This window comes from Mus musculus, chromosome 14 (genome assembly GCF_000001635.26).
Source record: "Mus musculus strain C57BL/6J chromosome 14, GRCm38.p6 C57BL/6J".
NCBI lineage: Eukaryota > Metazoa > Chordata > Mammalia > Rodentia > Muridae > Mus > Mus musculus.
In genome coordinates, this window is record NC_000080.6 from 38,278,844 (window position 1) to 38,291,150 (window position 12,307).

Genomic DNA, 12,307 nt, shown 5'->3' on the forward strand with positions numbered 1-12,307 from the left:
GACTTGGGTTCAGAGGAGAACCAGGAGAAGTGGGAGAGAGGAGGAAGCCGCCATAAGGTGAGTTGTGAATACATGGACATGAGAGCTTGTCAATTGGAGTTAAGAGAAGCCCAGATGGAACATAGCAAGTTATAATTTGCTATGGGTAAATAGATTCTAATAGCATTAAGGGTAGTTATCTGCTCAACTCTAGTGCTAATAAAGTCTTATCATAAAAATAAAAGTTATGTGTCTTTAGTGTGGTAACTGAATGCTCAAAGGCAGGATAGAAACTGTGATTTGAGGTTAAGTAATTATGACAACACATGTATGTCACATTTAGGCCTAGGCAACCCAGAATCCCTTGTTCTCTGCATTTTGCATCTCTGTAACAGCCCCTGCCTGCTTCAAAAAGATTCTATAAGAAGATGTGACAACTGCTCACCTCTCTAGGTACAAGGATAAGCATTTAGAAGGTAATTAGAAACTATATGACTTTAGTAACATGACAGTACCAGTTGTCCTCTAGGGTCTCTTTCCAGTCTCAGGCTCTTGGCTAGGTTTATAATACCAGACATGATTTCCTCACGCTGAGTGGGTTTAGATCCATTCATACTGCTGTGGGTTCTATTGCCATTATGGTACCATTTCAGTTGATTATCTTACTTTATAGCTCAGTAGAACTATTAGTAACCTTTTGTCTCTTGATTTCTTTTATTTTTGAGACAAGGTATATCTCAGCAAATATGGTGCTGTCTAAACATCCTGGCGTAGCAATCTCCCTGTATTTGTCTATCTTCCTTTAGTCTCTCTCAAGTCTGGGCTTAAAGGTTAATTCTCCCATGCCTGTCTTTTACATAGCTGATGTGCATCTAAGTATATGTCTTCATACCCACACAGCAAACATTTTATCCACTGAACTGTCTCCCCAGTCCATTTTCTCTTTTTTGAATAACATTATTATCAGGGCTTTGTATGGTGGTACATGACTATAATCCAAGCATCAGTGAAGGAGAAGCTGGAAGATCATAGGTTCCAAGACAGCCTGAACTAGAAAATTAGACCATCTGTCAAAAAAGTAAAAATCTTTATGAGAAGCAGTATTTTAATAATGAGTACAAAGCAAATTCCTATTTAAAAAGAATTTAGAATATGACACAAGGTCTGCTGTGCTTCATACATGGATGGTGTTTGTTATTTTCCACCTCAACATTCTTGAAATGATAAATATAAAATACCATAAGTATCTCCACCTGCATTACATTAGCCTATTTTTCATCGTTTATCTTGAGATGATCAATGTAATAAGGGAAATGGATGACTGTGACTCATGATTTCATAATCAATGGCTATGTGGAGTTGATTTCACGACAATAAGTCATAGCAAGAACATGTAACTGGGGATAATGGGCATGCATGAATAATTACAAGGTATTAAATGCAAAGTTACACAAAAAGTAGGGTATTGAAAGCATTAGTAAAAGTTCCAAAGATATATTTCTATGAAAATCAATTAAAGTAATATTATATACCATGAATATAAGGTGTGATACTTATATAACATCCCAGAAAAAAAATTAATAAGCACTTCAGACAGAGTCATATGCTGATCAGGGGGTCTGAGCCGTGCACAGGATTTCCTGATTAGGTTCTCATCAGATAACCAAAAACCACGTGATCATCTCGTTAGATGCAGAAAAAGCATTTGACAAGATCCAACACCCATTCATGATAAAAGTTCTGGAAAGATCAGGAATTCAAGGCCCATACCTAAACATGATAAAAGCAATCTACAGCAAACCAGTAGCCAACATCAAAGTAAATGGAGAGAAGCTGGAAGCAATCCCACTAAAATCAGGGACTAGACAAGGCTGCCCACTTTCTCCCTACCTTTTCAACATAGTACTTGAAGTATTAGCCAGAGCAATTCGACAACAAAAGGAGATCAAGGGGATACAAATTGGAAAAGAGGAAGTCAAAATAATCACTTTTTGCAGATGATATGATAGTATATATAAGTGACCCCAAAAATTCCACCAGAGAACTCCTAAACCTGATAAACAGCTTCAGTGAAGTAGCTGGATATAAAATTAACTCAAACAAGTCAATGGCCTTTCTCTACACAAAGAATAAACAGGCTGAGAAAGAAATTAGGGAAACAACACCCTTCTCAATAGTCACAAATAATATAAAATATCTTGGCTTGACTCTAACTAAGGAAGTGAAAGATCTCTATGATAAAAACTTCAAGTCTCTGAAGAAAGAAATTAAAGAAGATCTCAGAAGATGGAAAGATCTCCCATGCTCATGGATTGGCAGGATCAACATTGTAAAAATGGCTACCTTGTCAAAAGCAATCTACAGATTCAATGCAATCCCCATCAAAATTCCAACTCAATTCTTCAACGAATTAGAAAGAGCAATCTGCAAATTCATCTGGAATAACAAAAAACCTAGGATAGCAAACACTCTTCTCAAGGATAAAAGAACCTCTGGTGGAATCACCATGCCTGACGTAAAGCTTTACTACAGAGCAATTGTGATAAAAACTGCATGGTACTGGTATAGAGACAGACAAGTAGACCAATGGAATAGAATTGAAGACCCAGAAATGAACCCACACACCTATGGTCACTTGATCTTCGACAAGGGAGCTAAAACCATCCAGTGGAAGAAAGACAGCATTTTCAACAATTGGTGCTGGCACAACTGGTTGTTATCATGTAGAAGAATGTGAATCGATCCATTTCTATCTCCTTGTACTAAGGTCAAATCTAAGTGGATCAAGGAACTTCACATAAAACCAGAGACACTGAAACTTATAGAGGAGAAAGTGGGGAAAAGCCTTGAAGATATGGGCACAGGGGAAAAATTCCTGAACAGAACAGCAATGGCTTGTGTTGTAAGATCGAGAATTGACAAATGGGTCCTAATGAAACTCCAAAGTTTCTGCAAGGCAAAAGACACCGTCAATAAGACAAAAAGATCACCAACAGATTGGGAAAGGATCTTTACCTATCCTAAATCAGATAGGGGACTAATATCCAACATATATAAAGAACTCAAGAAGGTGGACTTCAGAAAATCAAATAACCCCATTAAAAAATGGGGCTCAGAACTGAACAAAGAATTCTCACCTGAGGAATACCGAATGGCAGAGAAGCACCTGAAAAAATGTTCAACATCCTTAATCATCAGGGAAATGCAAATCAAAACAAGCCTGAGATTCCACCTCACACCAGTCAGAATGGCTAAGATGAAAAATTCAGGTGACAGCAGATGCTGGTGAGGATGTGGAGAAAGAGGAACACTCCTCCATTGTTGGTGGGATTGCAGGCTTGTACAACCACTCTGGAAATCAGTCTGGCGGTTCCTCAGAAAATTGGACATAGTACTACTGGAGGATCCAGCAATAACTCTCCTGGGCATATATCCAGAAGATGCCCCAACTGGTTAGAAGGACACATGCTCCACTATGTTCATAGCAGCCTTATTTATAATAGCCAGAAGCTGGAAAGAACCCAAATGCCGCTCAACAGAGGAATGGATACAGAAAATGTGGTACATCTACACAATGGAGTACTACTCAGCTATTAAAAAGAATGAATTTATGAAATTCCTAGCCAAATGGATGGACCTGGAGGGCATCATCCTGAGTGAGGTAACACATTCACAAAGGAACTCACACAATATGTACTCACTGATAAGTTGATATTAGCCCAAAACCTAGGATACCCAAGATATAAGATACAATTTCCTAAACACATGAAACTCAAGAAAAATGAAGACTGAAGTGTGGACACTATGCCCCTCCTTAGAAGTGGGAACAAAACACCCTTGGAAGGAGTTACAGAGACAAAGTTTGGAGCTGAGATGAAAGGATGGACCATGTAGAGACTGCCATATCCAGGGATCCACCCCATAATCAGCATCCAAACGCTGACACCATTGCATACACTAGCAAGATTTTATCGAAAGGACCCAGATGTAGCTGTCCCTTGTGAGACTATGCTGGGGCCTAGCAAACACAGAAGTGGATGCTCACAGTCAGCTAATGGATGGATCACAGGGCTCCCAATGGAGGAGCTAGAGAAAGTACCCAAGGAGCTAAAGGGATCTGCAACCCTATTGGTGGAACAACATTATGAACTAACCAGTACCCCGGAGCTCTTGACTCTAGCTGCATATGTATCAAAAAATGGCCTAGTCGGCCATCACTGGAAAGAGAGGCCCATTGGACACGCAAACTTTATATGCCCCAGTACAGGGGAACGCCAGGGCCAAAAAGGGGGAGTGGGTGGGTAGGGGAGTGGGGGTGGGTGGGTATGGGGGATTTTTGGTATTGCATGGAAAATGCAAATGAGCTAAATACCTAATTAAAAAAAAAGAAAAAAATTTAAAAATTTTAAAGTGTTCTTCACAAAACTAGTGACATGGTGATAAATAAATGTACATGACTATATATCAAAAAAAAAAAAATCCTAAAATCTTTCTCAGTTTTTCTATGATTAAAAACTGCTGAGTTCTTTTCTCCTTAACTCTGTTCTTTATTAAAGTTATTATATAGTTAAAAACTACTGGTTTCCTTTCTCTTTAATTCTGTGATTTTTTTAAACATTATAACTCTCTGTGCTTTATATAACTCTTTATGCTTAAATAAGAACTATGGAAACTTAACTCTTTCTTGCTCTTCTGTGAAGTGCTGAAAACTTAACTCTTTATTACTGTTCTGTGCTTCATGAAGTGCTGGGGAAATTTATTCAGTTTGTATTACTTGTGCTTTAATAAGTTCTATGTGGTGATTAGCACATGCTGTTTAGAAGCAGGGGATTAAGTAAAGGATTTATTGTTAGTGCCCCTTATAGCTGTTAAGTCAGCAAAAAGAAGTGATCTGCAGCCCTATAGGTGGAACAACAATATGAACTACCCAGTACCCCCCAGAGCTCGTGTCTCTAGATGCATATGTATCAGAAGATGGCCTAGTCAGCCATCAGTGGAAAGAGAGGCCCATTGATCATGCAAATTTTATCTGCCTCAGTACAGGGGAACGCCAGGTCCAAGAAGTGGGAGTGGGTGGGTGGGGGAGTAGGTGGCGGAGCGGGTGGGAGACTTTTGGGATAACATTGGAAATGTAAATGAAATAAATACTTAAAAAAGCAAAAAGAAAAACAAAAACAAAACAATATAAAACAAACCAAAAAAAAAAGCTTCTCTGACTAAGCTAGTTAGCTCTTTGTGAACCAGAAGGAAGGAAACGAAAAGAATTAAGATGCTTTTTACAGGCAAATATGCACAAACATATATACCATTCATATACTCACACTCTAGCCAGGCCAGACCATCTGTCACAATCAACTCCACAAGTATACATGCATGATTACATATATAAACATATACCTATACACATAAATTTAGAATAACAGACATATACTTTTCGATGGATGGATGGAAGGATGGATGTATAGATGGATGGATGGATGGATGGATGGATGGATGGGGTAGAGCTCACCAAGCCAAGCCATTCAACTAACAACTTTATTTCTTTTCTCTTGGCTTTTTATACCTTTTTAGCAAATATTCCTCAAAAATAAATTGTTATTTAGAAGAGAATTACAGAAGGATGCTGATATAGCAGTATTTCTTTCTATACATTTATTATAAGTTCAAAGCAAAAGTTTTTAAATGGCCTTGCCTTATCATAGTGCATACCTCTAACTTTTGCTTTGGACCTAAATGTATTTCCTTGAACAGAAATTTGTCCCAAGTCTATTTCTATTTTTAGTGTAATTATGAAATATCACTGTATTTCTTGTTATGCAGCCTTTATTTATAATTATAAGGAGTGGGCACATTTTATTCTTCATTCTAACTTTATTATATCTTTCTAGCGAAGCAGCTAATACCATCTCTAAAAATGTTCTTCTGAATATTATTCAAATCAAATAAAAAATTCTACAGAATCACTATCTGTTTGTCTATATAGCACTACAAGTTAGTAAGTACATCTTCATAGGTCTGAAGACAACTGCTCAAAAGTGTGGGTCAATAACTGTTGTATATTTAATAATACCAGGAAAAGCATACTGATTGCAGGAATCTCTCCTCAAATGTAGTCTCAGCCTTGCTTAAAGAAGTAAATCCATCAAAGCTTTACAGTCCATGCCAGAACCATCTCAGGAAGATCACCTGCTAATTTTTAACTCCTCCTAGAAAGCTCTTGCCAAGGATTTGTTTCCTTTTATCATATACTGAGTGTCAAATTGACTTATAAGTAAGTGCTCTTATAAAGTAAAAATTGTTAACTTGGCTGAGCTTCATTTTGGTCATAGTAAAACAAAAACTAAAATAATAACTATGATGATGATGGCGGCTAACGGTCCTGGGTCCTGAATCTTTCTTTGGAACAATTAACATGATCTTTTGGATAAATATACTTCAAACTGCTTTTAAGGACAAGATATACATAATCACATAATTCTGGTTATCTCCATGATATGTTATCTCCTGAAATATGAAACGTTATCCCTTTGATCATTATCCTAAATGTGGCTCTATAACATGGTCCCTAGAACTTAGATGAGAATAACTGATGTCTGTGTCTTTACATGTGTTTTATATATAAGTGAATATATACATCAAAGGAAACATTTTAAGGATTTTAAGTATTTTTTAAAAATTGGATAGTCTGTTTAAAAAACAAGAAAATAAATAAATAGATTTTTCAAGGTCCAGTACATGGCTTTTGTCCTATCTTTTGACGCAAACATCTGCTAATTGTATCCCTTCAGCAGAGTTCTTTCCTAAAATGGTGTCAGCAAGACTTGGAAAATATCACTATTCTGTCACAAAAGAGGTGATGAATAGATCATCCCAGCTGATTTTATAGACAGCTTTTACAAGTTATGAATGTCCAAATAAGTAACTTCAGGTACTCAGAGATTGAAGGTTAAGAATAATACATGCAATATTAAAGTTTCTAAGGTCAAAGATCATAATTACAAAAACTGGCTAAAATATATCAAATCAAAGTGTACTTGGGAATATCTAACTATTAAAATACTGCCTAAGAGCCGGGCGTGGTGGTGCATGCCTTTAAACCCAGCACTTTAGGCAGAGGAAGGTGGATTTCTGAGTTCGAGGCCAGCCTGGTCTACAGAGTGAGTTCCAGGACAGCCAGGGCTACACAGAGAAACCCTGTCTCGAAAAAACAAACAAACAAAAAATGCTGCATAAAGTACCAGATTGGTTACAGCGAAATACCAGAGTATAACTGATCTTCTGGGTATATGCTAATCATACTTGGGGTTTCTAATGTGGTCAGAAGAGCTAAAAGGGAAAATGTTTGGATATTTTTCTCCTTGCTCTCCAGGGTTAATAAGGGGAACTGGATTTAATTTAATAGAATTTAATTTAATGGGAATGTTCTTGCTTTATTTTGGGTTTTACTCTTGTGAACAGACACCATGACCACAGCAACTCTTTTAAGTATCACATTTAATTGTACCTGTTGGCTTACAGGTACAGTGGTTCAGTATCATCAAGGTGGGAGCATGGCAGCATGCAGGCAGTCAAGGTGCAGGAGGTGCCGAGAGTGTTATATTGTCACAAAAAGACTGATAGGAGACTTGCTCTCATGTGGTTAGGGAGAGGATCTTATTGGCTACCCCCACAGTGACACACTTCCTCCAATAAGGCCACACCTACTACAACAACACCATGCCTCCTAATAGGGCAACTCCCTGGGCCACGCATATTCAAACAACCAGAGTTCTGTAACTGTGGAAAGTCACCTATTCTCTTGATCAGGGAGGCCATGGAGACCACATTAAATGAAATCCAACCAGTGTTCAAATTTTATGTATATACACCTCTATGTACACACATTTTATATATATATATATATATATATATATATATATATATACTGTATATTTTATATATATTGTATATATACAGACATATGTATATATGTATACACACACCAACACATACACACACATATCACACATATGTATGTCATTTCAGCTATGTAGATGCTATCCACAGCTGATAAAAAACAGGACTATCTTCTTAAATATTGAGACAAATTTAAAACCTGTATCTATCAACTGTGTAACAGTATCTCATTCTGGAAGAGTAATCCTCGGAGCTATAATGTTTCTTTCTGTACTTTAACCATCCTTATTTTCTGATTAAAGGTAGCTGCCAAATACGTTGTCATCAAATTCAGTAGTTCGATTGAGGATATCCAAGGGGTGTCTTTGGAACTTTAGTACAAAATCCTTTAAAAGGGCCCAATAGGATCCTATTTCTCTTTAAACTGTCACATAGCTGCTGGCTTTAACAGACTTCTCTTTAAAGGTTCCAGGTGCTTGTGCTTTCTATAGGAGTCTGAGGTATCTAACAGCAGATTACAGCTACTTTATTCTCCTACAGGACTCTGGTACATGGTCTAGCCAGTTGAACAGTTACATTTCACCTTATTAAACAAAAGATATGTTAATTTTGATGCTAAACTCATAGTGTTTCCCACAAGGTTGTAATAGAGGGGACTCAATGGCTGATTCTCCACCTATGTTAGCTATTGAAAAATTTTTCAAGCTTTTCCACCAAACCCTTGGTCTTATATCCTGTAACCAATTACAGTGACAAAAAATGTCAGTCTTACCTGTCAAAAATGCTTAAAATGGTTTCCTTTCCTCCAATAAAGGCAGAACTGCCCTAAATATCTTTTTTTAACTTTATTTTTAATAAATATTTTCTTTATTTATATTTCAGATGTTATCCCCTTCCCTGGTTTTCTCTCAGAAAACCTCCTAAACCTTCCCCCTTCCCCTGCTAACCAACCCATCCACTCCCACTTTCTGGCCCTTGCATTCCCCTACACTGGGGCATAGATCCTTCACAGGATCAAAGGCCTCTGCTATCATTGATAACTGACTAGGCCATCCTCTGCTACATATGCAGCTAGAGCCATGAGTCCAACCATGTGTTTTCTTTGATTGGTGGTTTAGTCCCAGGGAGCTCTGGAGGTATTGGATAGTTCATATTGTTGTTCCTCTTTTTTTATATTTTTTATTACATATTACCCTCAATTACATTTCCAATGCTATCCCAAAAGTCCCCCATATCCTCCCCCCCACTTCCCTACCCACCCATTCCCATTTTTTGGCCCTGACGTTCCCCTGTACTGGGGCATATACAGTTGGCATGTCCAATGGGCCTCTCTTTTCAGTGATGGCCGACTAGGCCATCTTTTGATACATATGCAGCTAGAGTCAAGAGCTCCGGGGTACTGGTTAGTTCATAATGTTGTTCCACCTATAGGGTTGCAGATCCCTTTAGCTCCTTGGGTACTTTCTCTAGCTCCTCCATTGGGAGCCCTGTGATCCATCCAATAGCTGACTGTGAGCATCCACTTCTGTGTTTGCTAGGCCCCAGCATAGTCTCACAAGAGACAGCTACATCTGGGTCCTTTCGATAAAATCTTGCTAGTGTATGCAATGGTGTCAGCGTTTGGAAGCTGATTATGGGGTGGATCCCTGGATATGGCAATCTCTACATGGTCCATCCTTTTGTCTCAGCTCCAAACTTTGTCTCTGTAACTCTTTCCATGGGTGTTTTGTTCCCACTTCTAAGGAGGGGCATAGTGTCCACACTTCAGTCTTCATTCTTCTTGAGTTTCATGTGTTTAGCAAATTATATCTTATATCTTGGGTATCCTAGGTCTGCAAATCCCTTCAGTTCCTCGGGTACTTTCTCTAGCTCCACCTAATTATTTTCTCAACTATGCTCTCAGATGAATTATATTAGTACTAACAGTCTCATTTTTAATATTTTTTACTGATACTACCTTCCTTAAATAGTATGCTCCAAAAATACAGAGTATCACCAAAGCTATCTTATATTCTAGAATATTGCTTTCTGTTGTTTTATCATGGCTTCTTAGATGAATTCTCCTTTGAGTTATCCTAACTGGAGCCCTTGCTCTGTTTCCCTTTTGTCAGTTTGAAGCAGTTAAGAGAGATCTGTATTCAAAACCCCTAAGGGCAGATCCAGCGACCTCTGAGATAGGGAAAAATAGACCATCCAATGTGTACCTCTTCTTGATGCTATGACCATACTTCTCAAGGCTCAGGACTATGAAAGGCTGAACATAAGGCTTCTTTGTGTCACTTACACTCTCTTTCTCACCAACACTCAGAAAATCTTAAATTTCCTTTTTCCAGATCAGCTTAACATCCTTAAGGAATAACTCCATATTTTAGGTATCTGATTATGGCTAAGGATGGAATTTGTACTCCCTGCACCCCTCTCAGAACTTCTCCTACGAGAAGAAGCCTGGTTAAAAACTAGGCTTAAGGAACGGAAAATTCAATTTCTTGTTTTGTTGTTGTATGTTTACTTGTTTGTTTCTTTTGTTTTAGTTTGTTCTTAGTGTGTTGTTTCATCAGAGAAATCCATTTGTGGTTATAATTGCAGGACCCATGAAATAGCATGATGTTGAGTTTCTGCTTCAAGGATGCTTCATCCATTCCATTCTACAATAGATTCAGCTCCTTACCTATGCCTGCTATTTTCTCCTGTTCCCTTCCACTAATGCTCTCTGTAGCTCTTATGCAGCGGGAAGTATCCAGTATCCAGAGAGATACTCTTCACCTTTTTTTTTCTCCTGTCTTTTGTCCTCATCATCTCCAATAAAGGGAAAAAATATCTCAATCTGGAAAATGTTTGCTTAGAATCCACCCGTCCTTCTCATGAATAATTACTACAACATATAATTGCTTTATGAATCTGAGGAGAGAAAACTAAGGCCAGAAAACCATCCATGGAACCGCAACCCCAATATGCTCTTCCCCACTTTAAGCCATACAAAACCTCAAGCTCCTGTTGTAACAGAGCACAGTCTCCCCTCCCTCCTTTGAGCTTTCTAATTAAAAGAACAACTCTGGGGGTGGGGAGGGGCTGTAGAGACAGCTCAGTGGTTAGAAGCACATACTCTTCTTCCTGAGGATCTGAGTTCAATTTGCAGTACCCACATCAGGTGGTTGACAAATGTCTGTAATCCCAGCTCCAAAGAGAATCCTGACATCTGCGGGTGTCACGCGCCTTGGTCGAGTTAGCTTAAGCTGAGAGGCTTGAAAGTCACTCATGAGGCAAAGAGCTTCAAGGAAGCTCTCTTCCTGGAGTCTGGCATCCTCTCTAACCCATACATTAATTTTCCATTTCCCTGTTAGTCTAGTGTATGGATCCACATGCTCTCTTTCAGTATTTTCCTATTATAAGTGCCTTTTAAGATTGAATTCTGACATAGCTAAAGCCTTCCACCAGTGTTCCAACAGTCCTAGAACGTCCTTGAGCAAGACCATGGGCTTAAAATTCAGTAAGAATGTTGCTAATCAGAATAGCCTCTGGTACTACACTATCACTTTGAATAAAAGCTAGGTCACTCCCTTACACAGGAATTTACCATCACTAAGGAAGAAGGAAGTTTCAGACAAAAGGAGAAACCAGAATAGATACTTAGAACTATAACGAAGTTACACCCATACACACGGGGAAGGTGGACTATACAATAGACTAAAATAGGAACTATGGCAAGGGCACGAAGCCCTTGACCCTGGCTTCTAAGATTAGTGAATTTTAGGTGGAGCCCTTGTTGATCCTAGTTGTTATCAATGAATTCTATCCCAAGTGGTTCCCATTAGACCTCTTGTGTTCACATTCCCCTGTTTTATGTAAGATTCTGGTTACCTCATTTGTAACTTGCGAATATGTCACCCAACTTCCTTATTGTCTTCTGCATAAATAGTCTGATGCTTGATTTGAAAAATACATTCAGATTCCACATAACTCATCCTACGATTTGTCCACCTGCGACTAGAGACCCATTCCATGCAGACAAAGGGGCCCAGAGGGTCTGCAGCATGGGGGCACTTGTATCAAGTACCCATCAACATAATAAAAATAAGTATTTTCTTAAAAGAACAAGTTTGTTTCTAGAGATGCCTTTCTTCTATCTTTATTTCCACATAACCTTGAACAATTCCAAACAAACAGTCTAGGACCTAACAGAATCCCCTAATGGACTGCACAAGCTATTTTATTCTACTTACTCATGTTTCTTTTCCCAAGTCCCACAGGTCTAACCTGTGCTGTTTCTACTATATACATCTTTTCATGTGAAGGTTGAAAACAGGGACCAGAGTCCATCTTATGAAGAACATTTCAGTGACTCTCTCACTATCTGTCCTAAAAATGTTTAATAGTAGTTTAATTACTTCTGTGTTGTTGCAAATTTTTGGTCTTTTCAATTTTTTTCACTACC

General features: G+C 38.3%; 1 long non-coding RNA gene across 2 annotated transcripts in view; it reads left to right on the top strand.

Annotated features, from left to right (window-relative positions):
* The first annotated feature begins 371 nt into the window (after positions 1-371).
* The window catches only part of Gm31456, a 54,194-nt gene continuing 42,258 nt past the window's right edge, over positions 372-12,307 (top strand). For both annotated transcript variants that reach the window (XR_874529.2, XR_874528.2), the window contains exon 1: positions 372-455. This is a non-coding gene — a long non-coding RNA (predicted gene, 31456). The remainder of the gene's footprint in view (positions 456-12,307) is intronic.